The 14314-nt window shown below is 36.5% G+C and overlaps 2 long non-coding RNA genes across 7 annotated transcripts in view; both read left to right on the forward strand.

Moving 5' to 3' along the window:
* LOC107313578 (uncharacterized) overlaps positions 1–4185 on the forward strand; it is a 156104-nt gene extending 151919 nt beyond the window's left edge. For all 3 annotated transcript variants that reach the window (XR_014945381.1, XR_014945383.1, XR_014945382.1), the window contains 4 exons: positions 454–713; positions 1283–1402; positions 3137–3211; positions 3898–4185. This is a non-coding gene — a long non-coding RNA (uncharacterized LOC107313578). The remainder of the gene's footprint in view (positions 1–453; positions 714–1282; positions 1403–3136; positions 3212–3897) is intronic.
* A 285-nt stretch (positions 4186–4470) lies between these two features.
* Positions 4471–14314, forward strand: part of LOC107313573 (uncharacterized) — an 85816-nt gene continuing 75972 nt past the window's right edge. For 3 of the 4 annotated variants that reach the window (XR_001555066.3, XR_014945384.1, XR_001555067.3), the window contains exon 1: positions 4471–10474. This is a non-coding gene — a long non-coding RNA (uncharacterized LOC107313573). The remainder of the gene's footprint in view (positions 10475–14314) is intronic. The other variant, XR_014945385.1, reaches the window with a different exon arrangement.

Here is a 14314-nt window from a genome sequence, read left to right on the forward strand (position 1 = left end):
TGTATCTCTAATATAACTGAACTGTGTGTTGATGATTTTGAGCTAGAGTCTATTGGAGACAGCTCCTCACATGAAGTTAAACCTCATATCTTTACTGGAGATTTAGTTCCTCTGTTATTCTTTGGTAGGAATGAATGAATGAATGAATGAATGAATGAATGAATGAATGAATGAATGAATGAATGAATGAATAAATAAATATATGAATAAATAAATAATGTAGCTGAATCTTTTTATAAACTCTCAAGCTTAAAGACACAAGCTAAAACATGACATGGGTTTTCTGTTAATCCACCACATGATTTATTTACTGTAAACATATCTAAATCATGGGAAATGATTTCCAGAGGTCTGAACATGAATTTTCTAGACAAACTGAAAAACCTTCTTCTAAAGACCTGTGGATTGATATCATGAAAAGTTGTTTTTTTTGTTTTTTTTTCTCTAATATAGATCTGTGAATCCACATGATCACATGGCCTTCTCTGCAGTCCAGTCCATGAACCACTGAACAAATATACATCAATCAAGACATGCATTTAGTGCTTCAAAAGGCTGTGAAAAGAACATTTATTTCCCTTCTGGATACTAAAGCATGAAAATAAGTCAAAGAGCATTTTAATCTCACCAGCCAACAGCTTTCTGTGTTCAAGTAATATCTATGTTGAATTGGATATAGAAAAACTTGGCAGCATCTTTCTGTTTGTACAGAGGTATGATGTGTTGTTTCATCATACATTTTTCAAAGAAAGCAGAGAACAGAAATGTAAATTGTGGAATTTGGCAGGTGACTTTAAAAACATCGTCTGAACAAAGGTTGTAGAGGATGCTGTAAAAAGGTAAAAAGTAACTCTCTTTATGACTATGCACCCAAGTTGTGTATCTGGAGAAGTAATGAATTAAACTGTGGACTAAATGGCAAAATCAAGGAAACCTACATGGATATTTTAAAAATGATACACTCAGAGACAATTAAAATGAGACATCACTTCCACAATACTAGGATCAGAGACCAGAAAATGAAGTTATTTAATATGTGAGACTTTGAGTTGAGGACAAAGCACCAGTGTTTATCTTCAATACTGTCTCTATGGTTTAGTAGATTTGATATGAAACAGAACATCATTTATGGATCATATGCAAAGTGTCTGTGACTTCAGGTGGCATTTGGGATACTATAAGTGAAACATCCTGTAAGACACAAGTGTACTGGTAGATGAATGTGTATTTAAGTATGTACCCAACTCTAAATTAAATAGAAGAGTCTGGATTGTTCTTACAGTGTTATGGAGCAGAAAAAAACATCAGTTCTACCATGTGGAGCTTCCTAAACACGTGGTGATACTAAGGATGGGTCCTGATTTCTGTGATGCCATCTGCTGCACCAATGCTAAAGCCCCATGTAAGTATGGAACAAAAGAATAATGGATGCAGTTTCGAATTAGGGCTGTAAGGGGATTTGCTTTGAATATTTAAGATGAAGTCAAGTATTTGTACAGGAAGCTGGCCATTTACCTTCCTATGTTTATCTCTCATTACTGCCTAGTTGCATTCAACAGACATTGAGTTGGCAAACTGCAGTTTTTCAGAAATTTTAAGGGGACTTACTTTGGCACTAAAATACCATATTGCTTCATTTTGCATGCTTGAGTTGTACAATTCCTGGCAGTAAAAATTGCAGTTTGGAGTTGTTGCATTCATTCCACTTAAGACACAGAAATCATAAGTGGCTATGTCTCTCCTGGCAGACTAAAAGTGAAGTGCCTGGTTCCCCCTTTCTCATATACCAACAGGTCTCCACTGACCTTACATAATTACAGAATAACCTTATAGTTAATAGAATTATCCTGATGTGGTGCAAATGCAGATTGAATCTCAAATGTTTTTGCAAGTTTAACTGACATTCATCAGACTTGGGTTTAATGAAGTACAGTAATTATGTATATGTTTGGCAACATTTGTCTCCTGGTTGATATTTTTATGTTCAGATGTTTTATTACTTACAGATGCTTTGTTTCTGCTTATTTTGCAGATTTCCATTTTTTAAGCAATTTCATGTAATTTTGCAAATATCTAGTAAACATTAGAATACTGGGACTTTTCACATGATACAAAAATAAATTGGCTCTTTCTAGTTAAAATCTTACTTCACTGAAAAGTCTATTTTTTTTTGTTGTTTTTAATTAGCATAGCATTCTTTTTTTAAATGCAATTATGTATTTTCTTGTAGATACATAACACAGAAAAAGTACAGCTAAGTTCTTTGCTTACATTACAGTTACAAAATTGTTCCTCATACCAGAGGGTAAATATTTTAATTTTGTGTTCAGCAAAATGAAATAATAATCTGTAAATCTTACCCAAATATTTGGGTTTGACCATTGTAATGCCCCGCAAAGTTTTATTAGTGACAGTGTGTAAATGAAGGCTGCTTTAAAAAGAAACACCACTGTGTCATCAAGGTTGTTTTGGTGGTGTGCTCATTTATGACATATTCTGCATATTGGGTGATTAAACTAGCACTAGAAACATATCCTTCTCTATCGAGCCATTCAGGATGACTGCATTTGGGATTCATTCCCAACTCCACCATGTTTTTTCACTTCAACATTAAAATATCAGATAGAAAGTACATAATTCATATCTATCTTGGGGTTTGATTCACCCGCCACTGACATCAATTTTATGCTAACGTAACTCCATTGAAAATGATTATATTACTCTGATGCTATACTGGTTTAATAGAGTAGCAAATTGGGCTGAAGGGATTTTTTTCAGTTACTTCTAATTTTCTGATTACAGCAGTTATTGAAACTCATAAAATTCATGCAGTATTGTTGCTCCACTGTGGGTTGTCTACATCGGAAACCTCACTTCATTTTGGGGCTTAAAGAAATTCCCAGCTGGCTTTAGCATACTTAAAGTACATTCAGTCAAATTCCTCATCAAGATCTTTATTTTTTAATTTGCATATGATTTTAGCCACGTTCCAGATATTGCAAACACAGTGCTTAAATTCCATATATTCCAGATTCATGGGCAGGTGGGAAACTATTTCTAAATTTGCATATCTCTAGCTTGTCCTTCCTCTTTCAGCAGCCAACAAAATAGGAGACCACCTTTTTTATTGGTTCAGGTTTGATCCTTTGGGTAGAAGAATTTGTGTAGTTTGGATGCACTGACATAATGTAAGGGCTTCCTCATAGATGTGGTGAGTATCCCCTCCCTGGAAACACTCAGGCTCAGTCTGGACACAGTTCTGAGCAACCTGATGGAACTATAGGTATCCCTGTTCTTTACATGGATGTTGGGTCCAACAGATGATCCTTAAGGGAGTCCTCCAACTCAAATGATTCTATGATTCTATGATTATCTTGACCATATTAACACAGCAGATAGAACAGACAAAAGGCTTTAATTAATTTACTGTTATTATTATTGTTATTACTGAAGTTATTGTTATTATTGTTATTGCTATTATTGGCACTACTGATATTCAGATCCTGCCCATGCAATAACAAGTAATATGTACATGCTGTCTCCCTAAGCAGAACATCCTTCTCTCGATGCATCATTGATGCAGGCATGGGTTAGTCACCCATATGGCATCATCAGTGTGATGGAACCAGCCAGCTGCAGTCCAACTCCAGCTTGTGGCTGCAGGAGGGTGTCTAACTCTCCCAAAGCCTGCCTGAGTGCACGTAGGGTGCCTGTTCTATCTGGATAAATGTATGTAGCATGTGAATTTCTGCTGCTAAGTAGTTCAAGATCATGAGTCAGAAACTCCTTAATAAGTTGCATTGTTCAAAAATAGTGCAGCTGTAAAGAACTTGGGGGGATTTTGTTTTCTCCTTTTCTGTGCTCTTCTAGTCCTTGTTTTTGTTTTTTCCTCTGCAGTCTGAAGGATGAGAAGTGAATTATTTATTAATGAAAGCTGAGTATCCATGTCACCACATGATTCCACAAGCCAGACCTTAGCACCATCAACAGAATACTGAGGGTCTCTGGGTTGAATCAGAAAAGTTGGCAGCTCTCTGGCACATTCATCTGGATTGTTTATGTTTTCTCTTCTGGGAGCTTTCTTTGAAAACATGGCATTACTGCTCTGTGGAAGGAATAGTTACTAATGGACAATTGTTTTGTGCTTTTGTTTTTGTTTTTTCAAAATAAAACAGTTTTCAACAATGTATAGTCCATTTTACTTCACACTGCATCACAGACGCAGTAGGACTAAGTTTTCCAACACAACATCGAAACAGCCAGTACAGCAATGGAAGTTCCACTTCATTTTTCTATTACAGAGCAGAAGTGGAAAAATGATGAGATAGTGATTAAATGACCTCTTATGTCTCAAAGAAGTTTCAGTCAGGTCTGGTTTGATACATTGTGGTTTGTAGTTCTGAGTGTGCTGTTGGACAAAAGTGAGGAGACTGAGCCGTGTCTGCTTGTTGCAATTTGAGGAATGCTAATAGCTTGAATTCCTATAAATAAGTGTAGCAAGAACAGAAATTCTTCTTCAATCTCTGCCTGGAGGGTTGCAGAAGCTGTTCTCTTCAGCACACTTTGGAAAGTCAGTCCAAAGTAAGTCAAATTGCAACATTGTTCTGTATAATAAAAATGAGTTTCCATTTGATTCCGCTTTATTTGATACTTAGACTGCAAAAGAGTATAGAGGTCTTTTATTGAATTAGAGACCTCTGATGGAGAGCCTTATAAAGCCCTAAAAGAGAGGTCTTTTATTTCATTGGAGATTACAGTCTAGAAGTGGGGAGACTAGGAGATATAAGTATTATGGGGGAAAAGAGAAAGAATAAAAAACTTATTTACTTTCAGAATAGATTTTGGTATGTGGAGTCCTGAATGAAGATTTATATTGGTCCTACTTGGTCCAAATGGGTTGCTTCTCCTTAATAACAAAGCTTCCTTTGAGGATGTTTAATGCATACTGCTGCTGCCAGACACAACTTGGGCTTTTTCTAGATTTTGAAATAGACTGGGCAATTTTTAAGCTTTCTTTGGCATGTGAAGATAATTCATGTGTTGGACTATAAAGCAAGTGCTCACCCAAAAGTGCAGGAGGCCTGGTTGATGTAGATTAGAAATAAACAAAAGGAACTGGAAATTTCTGTAGAAGTAGTATTATAAAAACCTTGCTTCTGTATTATTTGATGGAAAATATCTTGGATAATACAAATAGTCTGCGAAGGATTCTCTGCCTTTCACTATAAAAACTCTAATTTTCTTGTCCTTTTATACCAGATAGCATAGAAAACATTAAGCCTAGTTATAGCCTCTTGAGAGGGAAGGAAAAAAGTGAGAATTAAGTAATAAATCTGGATAATATACTCAAAGAGCAGTGGCATGGCAGGAGCAACAAATGCAAATGAGAGTTTTCCAGCTGCTTTGTGCCACACAGAAGCATCTTCAAAAACTACAGCACGTGCTGGGTTTTTTCCAAATCTCAGCATTCTTGATGGAGTGTAATGGGCTGCAGTGCCCCCAGAAATAGGCTTTAAATGCCTCAGGCTGATCAGCATAATTGCTGTCTCTTAAAACCTTGTGCCAGCACTGATGTGAATGGGGGAGATTCCAGCAATGTGCCTGTTTCCATGGAATGCATTGAAGAACAATGGCGCAAAAGGCAAAATTTGGTTGAAGCTACTCTCAGGAAAGGTTTTTGTGTTGTTTTTTTTTTTTTTGTTTGAGAACTGAGACAAACTGTACATAAATTAATAAACTGAAATGACTGTAAATAGCCTATGAAAACATGCTGCAATAAAATTGTTTAGAATTCTGTTTCATTAAACCACTTCACATTTGAGAGGATGACTGGAAATGAAGATCCTGTATTTTTTTAAGAAATCCACAGGCATTACAGCAAATTAGTGAGTTTTCCAGTTCAAATATTTTGAGTATTTTTTTAATGTTTGCACAGGCTCAAGATTTCTAAGCCCATGTAATAATTTATAAAAAATCCCACTATTCTTTGCTTTGCTGAGACTCAGCACATGGCACACAGTTAACACTTTGCTTTAGCATGAGCTGTGGTGTGTTTAATAGTTTACAGAGTAGGCAGTGCCACTATTCATATGTGGTTCCTTATAGCAACTGGGATGAGAACAGACAAAATTTATGTCTTACTTTCCCAAAGCAAATTGTATGGCTCTGTGGCTATCTGAAAGGAAAGACCACTTCCAGTTTAGCCACACAAACATAATCTTTGTGTATTCTTAAATTTATGAGTGGCTACATTAAAGTTCAGTCAGCTTGGATTACCAAAATGTTGGGTAAGAAGAAGGAAAAAAGATTTGCTTCTCATTATTTTTTCCTCTCGAAGTACGTCTCCCTTACTCAGAATTTCCTATACCTGATTCTTTGGTGTCTGTGACCACCAACAGAGCTTCCCCAGCCCTTGCAGTCTGGTCTAAACGTGTGCGCTGTATATTCTCCTTGTCCAAAGGGCTCTGGTAAAGGCATTTATCTACTGAATGACATGCAGACTGCCAGATTCAACAGATGACAGCTTAAACACAACACCAGTGACCACCAATGGTGAAGTTTTTATTTTGGGATCCTACTCTTCCTTTTATAAAATTACTGTAGTTATTGACTTTTTTTTTTCTTTGTCAAGCTGTTTCTTGTGAGTATGTGAATCTTTCTCCTCTGTCCCTTATTAAGGGCTGATCTTGATTTCATGTGCATTAATTTTGTGCTGTTCCTCCTCTTGCCTTCAGCATTTGCTTGTGGTTTGTGCTCACATGAAATTGAAAGCAGTTTGAGAACAGATGGGAATAAACAGGCATGCACACCAACATGTGTCTTCTCTCACCCTCCCTCTTTCTCACCTGTTGGCAATTTGCTAACCTCTGTTAAATTTAAAAAATATGGCAGCTAAGAAAACACACTGATCACAACTCCCCTTTGTTTTTACTGTTCTTTTTACAAACAGAGACTAGTACATTTGTGGAAAGGGAAAAGAGACAGGACATGAAAGAAGCAGGCTAAATGGACAACCCCAACTCATCCAGGCCAGTCCTTTGGCATCAGCACCAACTGTGTCACATAGGTCTTTTTCATGAACACATCAAGAACGTCACTGTTTGGCAATGTTGTTGTCTGAAGAACTCTGTCCCGTTCTGGTAAAGCTGGACAAAGTGCAAATTAATTTCCTTAGGGTTGGCATACTGCTCTCATAGAATGGTTTAAGAGCCCCAAGAAATTAAGAAGTTGGATGGAAGCATATTTGTACAATACGAATACATCCTTCCATCATTCTGCATATCACCACTATGGTTCTTAACAGGGATTTCCTCAGCAAACAACATATGCAGAGATAATAACCTCCCTGCTGATACTGGCAGATACTCTCCTTTCTGATGGACTCTGTTTCATTCACACACGCAACAGGGGGTGAAAGGATTATTTTAGCATACTTATTTTCTTTCTTTTCACATCATTCACCAACTATGCACAAACTGGAAGAATGCCAAATTGTTTACAGAAGATCAGAGATGATTTGGGCCAAAACTATCAGTTCAAGTGCCCTCAAACTTTAGGGGTTTTCTGATGTGGCTATGACTCCAAGAGCCATGACTCAGCCCTGTCTCTGCACCAGAATGAGTGCCAAAATGAATGTTAAGGACAAGCCCTGTACTAAACTGTGCTGTGAGCTCCCACTGAGTGTAAGACATGAAAAATCTCCCTGACTCTGTCAGTGTAAAGCTTCCAAGATACAGGTAATGTACATCATAAATTTGAGCTGAGAAATTTACTACAAGTGTTTTCCCTTCAAAAATCTCAGTAAGATCCTATCTCCTTCCCCTTCCAGACCACCCACAATTACAACCACAAGCCACCCACATGCCAGTCACCCCATCATCATTAGAGGTCATCTGTCATTCTCAGTATCATTCTAAAAGCATAGTTGCCAAGACAATAAACCACTTTAAACAGATGCTTAATGTCAAAGATAGAATTCATATCGTTAGAATGAATATTGGCATTTTTAATGTTTTTACTCCCTACTGAATGCCTGCATAATTTGTGAATCTTTGCTATATATACCCCTAGTGCCAAAGGGGTAACTTTGTAAATATATAGTGATCAGACACTTGAAGGAAGGAATTCTGAGTTGAGGAGGTACTTCTCTGGCTCTGGCTGTGGAATGTGGTACCTAGGAGTGTTTATGCAAAACCCTCAAGCCAGTGTCATCACCCAAAATGAAGAGAATATTGTAATGGCATTTCCAGTACTTCCTACTTCCTTTACTTCCTTATTTTTTCTCCACCTACACTTTTATCAACTCTGGTTTAGATCATTTTTACCTTCTCTTCCTTAACTTATCTGAGGCTCGTTCACATGCAGCCATTATACGAGATCATCTCACCACTGAAGATACATATCTGTAACCTTTTTCTTCTCTTGTACAGTGAAAATGTTATTTGAAACTCACTTTTTCACTCACTCAGGTCCATTCTCAATAGTCAGCTCCAATGCCTTCAGATATCGCCCTTTGAGGGGATACAGATGTGTGATCAGGAATTAACTTTTACAATTAATTTATTTTTTGATTTGAAATACTTTGTGATGTTGGTCATGATGCACATGTGTCTTTGATTGACTTCACTATATTATTGCTGTTTATTGCTTCTGTCATCTTAGATTTCCTCTTCCGTTGCAGCTCTCACTTGTTAAAGATTTTCTTAATTTCAGACCTGTATACTACGACTCACACATCTGCTTACCTTTAGTCTTCTGTGTATTCCCATTGATTCCAGTGAGAATACACACATACTTTAAATTAAGCACATGTGCAAGATTTTTGGAGTTAAATCATCAGAAATAAAGTCTACTTGTTATTATTTTTTTACCAGCTTCAATAGCCAGCAGCTTCTGCAGGTGGCTAAACCTGCAGAGATTTAAAAAAACATTTTTAATGAAGAAAGACTGCAGGTCTAAAATCAGTAAGAAGAAGAGAAGAATGTGATTTTTTTATGGCAATAATAGTGGTGTGAGCTTTCCTAGCAAGAGTTGTTCCAAGACAGTAGATCTGGCAAGAAATCAACATTTTACTCTTTTTCCTGGAGGCAATATTCAGATCAGATACGGTTTTCCTCCTTTATATGGATCATTGTTATCAAAATGATGAGGCAGGGGGGTAAGGGATTGCAATTTTTGATGGGAAACACCCTCAGAGTAACTGCTGCTGGCTTATTTGGTAATCAGAGGAGACTTATGAAAATAATAATGAAAAATAAGCACCTGAAGGACAACAGAAGTTTCTGAGTAAAAGTTAGGTGAAAAATCAGATTGAAAAGCCATTTGTACAGGGAAGATTGACTACATAATTACATTTTTTTTTTTTCTTCTTCTTATTTCTGTGCATTTGTTCCATATTTAAAAAGTTACAGTGAGGACAGGAAACAGCTTAAATTTCAGTCTGTAGTAAGTAAGTAGCATTGTAACTGCTCTTCATTTAAAAAGAAGTTACAGGTGATTTCAGTATCAAACATGTGCCCTGTGATATTTCAAATTATTTGAATGAACTTAAAACATTACAATTATAATCATTAAAATGATTTCAAAAGTCATTGATAGTGCTAATACATACAACTATTAACAGAGTGATATGTAAGAGAAAATGAAAACTGTAGGAAGATAATCTAGTCACTGCTTCATGTTGGCATAAGTCTTCATCACTGCTGAAGTTGAAGCTTGAAAAACTTGTTTCAAGATGTATGAAAGTTAACTAAAATATTTCATTCTACCACAGCATTCATCTCAAAATAATGACAGTCCCAAGGGACAGAAATCATGACCTGACACCATCTGCAGCTGCACAGCCAATATCTGTGTTATTTATTCAGTCTGGAAAACCTCCCTGAAAGAACAGGATCAGAGGGCAGTTCATAGAAGAGCAGATGCCAAGAGATGGGAGGTTGAGCCCTGAACCCAACTCATCACTTAATTTTCTACTAAAGCTTCTCAGATTCCCAGAGGCTAAGGACAAAGCCCTAGCTGCTATGGGATTTGTTGGGAATAGAAAACAAAAAAACAGAGGAAAAGAGAGAGAAAAGGAGAGAGAAAACAATATAGATAAACTATTGCCCAGCAATCTCTCCTGAATAAAGACTTCAATCTGAATCTTTCGGTTGCGCAAATGTGATCACAGGGTGTTTTTTTGGCTCCTATACTCAGCAGTTAATAATTCCCTTACTTTTTACTAAAGAAAACAAAATAAAAATCCTTTTGTTCAGTAACTGCTGAGTCATGGCCTGAACCACTGATTAAGCACCTGGGGAAAGAACCTGTCAGCCATGGGAGCACAGGTAAAGACAATTCACCTGTGCAGCCTGGCTGCACCTCTCTTAAACCTCATTTGAGGGCTCACTACCACTGAGGAAGGGATTTTGGTTGGAGATTTCTCTCTCGTGGAGTTTGGAGTTTTCCTGCAAGGCTAGATCTTTGGAAATGGGTGAGTACTTCTCTTTTGTTACGCTATTCTATTTGCCCTAGTCCCTTTTCTACAATTCCCCTTTATCATCCTTCTACTACGTTGACTTTTCTGGTTGTTGCATCTACTTTTCTACTTTACTTTTAAACTGTTAGCATACATTAATCATCTCTATGGAAGGTGGTAGCAAACGACCATGGAGGAGAATGTACTTCAGATCCAGGGTCGCAAGAAATTTTTTACAGTCAAAATTTTGCGTGCTTGTTTCTGATGTCTTGCAGGCAGGGTGCTAGTGAGTAGTATGATCTAGTTCCTCTCCAGAATATCTTTGCTACATAAAATATATATATATATTTATTTTTTATTTTTTTCCTCTGTGAACTTGATGGATGCAAAACATCCTTGCACTCTCTGATATGTTCTGAACTTTGATAAAAAAAGGTGAAAATGTGCTAAAACAAGCTGACCGATGGAATAATAAGATAAAATAAGCTCATGTTTAGAGATCTCTTTTATTACTTTTTTTTAATGTCATATGTCTTTATCTCTTTTCAGTTATGGGGAATAAGAACCACCATGTCACAGCAGATTAGGGAATAACAAAATGAAATATGTTTGTTCCAAATGGTAAATAAGATAAGTGGTGGGTATGCTGTTACCAGCTCTGTTCTCTGGAGTGGGTGGAGTCTGGGAGGTAGTCTACACTGCAGTACTTGTCTCCCTCTGGTATGAGGGAAGAGCAATGACTGTATCCAAAGATATTAGGTATTTCCTGAAAATATTTGGCTCTTTTGAATGGTTTCTGGAGCTTGCTTCTTCATAAAATTAATCTTTGTTAAGGCCCAAGGATCTTCTTTTGTAGTCTCTCCAGAGACTGTCTGTAATTCAAGACATGTAGAACAACCAGGAGTATGAAAATGCACACAAAAGTACACACGGTATGCACGTAGGCTATATGGGAAACATTCACATGAATTGTAAGGGCTGGGCATTTTCACACAATTTTGTGGTACTATTTACTATGTGATCAAATTGAAATGTGAATTTGTTATAGCATCTGCAGCTTCAAATGGAGTATACATTGCTTTCCAAAGTTATTCCTCCTTAAAAAGCTGTAAAGAATAGTGTATTGTGTAATCTGAGCTCTTACAAATTGTTATTAGCAAAGTATGATTTTATTAAACAATGCATTTTCCCAAAATCTTTGGATATGTTTAATAAAAATAGGTTGTAATTACAAGAATACTGTATTTATGAATGTGTACTTACATACATGTATGAAATGAGCTAGTTCATCTCCATCAATTTCTGAGGAAAAAGATTAAGAGGGTGAATATTCAGCTGGCAATAGTAAAACCAAGTCCATATGGAATGTTTTCATGATTTGGGTGAGGGTTTCCTTGCCACTACATTCTTGTTTTGCTGTAAGCAAAGCAAAACAGTGACAAGACATACATTCATTCAAGCATTTTACTCTTTCCCTTTTATCAGTTATTTTGCCAGAAAAATAGTGGAACATCCAGCGGATGACATAATTGTGAATAAATAAATATTTATCCAAATACCCTACTTACATTCACTTCCCTCTAACAAAATACCAGAGCCAGCTGGATTTCTGGAAAGCAGAATGTGTCCAGAAGTTTTGCTAGGTTATGCAGGATTATGCCCATTTAGTTAAGCCTTTGGAAGTCTCATATAGATGTGTGTGTATGTAACTGAGTGTGTCTGTCTAAAGGCATCTGTGTTAAGAGCCTCATGGACTTCACTAACAAAATTCATCCTAAGCTTTAGAATATGTAAGATGGTCTTACATGAATATTAATTCTGTATAATTGGTGTAAATTCCTTTCTCTGTAAGAGGTTGAAGAGATTCTTCCATATGTATGTTTGACATGAAGAAAAAGCTCCAAGCTTTCTACTTATTTTAATTAAATTGCTTCACAAAATGTATGGTACTTTTCACAATGCAGACCAATACAAAGGATAGGGGAACCTTGAGGCAATGTGATTGGTGGACTTTTACAGCTCTTTCGTGTCTGAGCTAGGAGTCTATCTTTGGAGAAAAGCAGCTTTGTGAATTTAAAAAGCCATTGCAGAGACCTATCTTGGGCTTTTTTTGTTGTTGTTGCAACACAGGTTGCACAAGACGCGTTCACTTGGCTTTACAAAATAAGAGTCATGGACAAGGGAAGGTAATTCTTATTCTCATAGTGCTGACTGTCTACAGAGCCATAGTCTGTCTGGTTTAGCATATCCAGTTTCAGACTCTATTGTAAGCAGAAACCTGGGTATACAGTATTTTTGCTTTCCCTTAAGTTTTTTATTGGTTTCTTTTTAGGGCATTACAAGCTAATAGTGTAGCATGCTTCAACTTGAAACATTGGCTTCCCATTTCCAATTCATCAATATTTACTAAAAATTAATCAGGATAAATGTACATCTAATGAATTGGCTTAACTCCATTATCCTTGTTTTAGAATCTTGTCAGTTAATGAAAAACACAGAAGGCTTGAATTGTTTTGCTTTTTAATCTAAAGATATTATTTGTTTTGGCTTAAAGGGAATGGTGAAAAATGCTGACACACTTGAAAAGAACAAACTAAAGTGCTTTATAAGGATAACAAATCAACCTTAACAGTGAGATCCTGCTGTATGTGGGGCTCTAAAATCACAACGTAGAAGTGCTTTACCGTGATGTAAGTCAAGAGTGTAAAATTAGTTACATGTCCAAATATGTGTAATCCAAGATGATATCAAGTTAAAAATGGCTAATGCATAAGGAAAAAATTATTCATAAAATCTAAAGGAATCAGCTTATATTCCCATCCAGGACTGAGTGACATCACACACCATGAAACAATGACATCTAACACAACTTTTTCACTTCAACAGAATTTTTTTAAGTATGTTCATAAAGTCTTTTCCTTTCAACACAGCTACCTGACTTCAGTCTTGACATCCTAAATCTGAGATTTGCTCACTCCTCCTGATCGATAGCTTTGCTTTTTCCTTCTCAGTCTGCACCCACAATGTGCTTCTACCATACCAACAATCTGAAATATTTTATGTAAAGTATTATCCACATCCACTGGGAAATACCAGAAGCTGAAACAAGTTTTCGATAAAATAATGAAATTAAATTCTAGGTAGCTAGGAGTGGCACACATTGGATTTCAGAGCTTCGAACCTCTACAGCTACAGCCAATATAATTTCAGAGTTTTCAATGTATATGAAGCTCAGGAGATATTCAGAAACATAACTTTTAATTCCAGGAGGTAAAGTGAAGTATCTATTAAGTGTATGTATCAAAGTTTGTATTCTATAAAGGAGTATGTGTTACAGAAATATAATTATGTTACCTGACACATGGCTGTCTTATGGGGAACCAGTATTACGCAAGTATTGAAATAAATGTTTTGTTCTCAACCACGTACAAATGCTTTATTTTATTTTATTTTTTATTGGCCTTGGTCTTCACAGAGGTCTAGCTTAAATTCTGTTTTTCATTAACATCAAGAAGGGAAGCCAGGATCTGGCCCTGTAATGCCATTGTTGTGCTAGTTGAAAAGATTTGCTGGTCTGTACTGTGAGCTCCCTGGGACAAAGTCTGTCTTTCCAGTGGTTGCAGACTTTGTGCAAAACAATAGAAACAATGCTGGAATATAATAAATGTTTAACAGTATTAACAGTGCCAGTAGATTCAGTTCTGGTCCATGTAATTGCAAAGTGTGTCCAGATGCTGCAATGATGCATACCTTGCAAATGCATATAATGATAAACAGATAATAAAGGTTGAATTAAAAAAGTCGATGGTTTTGGCCTTGTTGCTGGTTGACAGTTATGGAGTGTATGTGAAATAA

Source organism: Coturnix japonica, chromosome 4 (assembly GCF_054131305.1).
Source record: "Coturnix japonica strain WE chromosome 4, WE-NBRP24, whole genome shotgun sequence".
In the NCBI taxonomy this organism is placed as follows: Eukaryota; Metazoa; Chordata; class Aves; order Galliformes; family Phasianidae; genus Coturnix; species Coturnix japonica.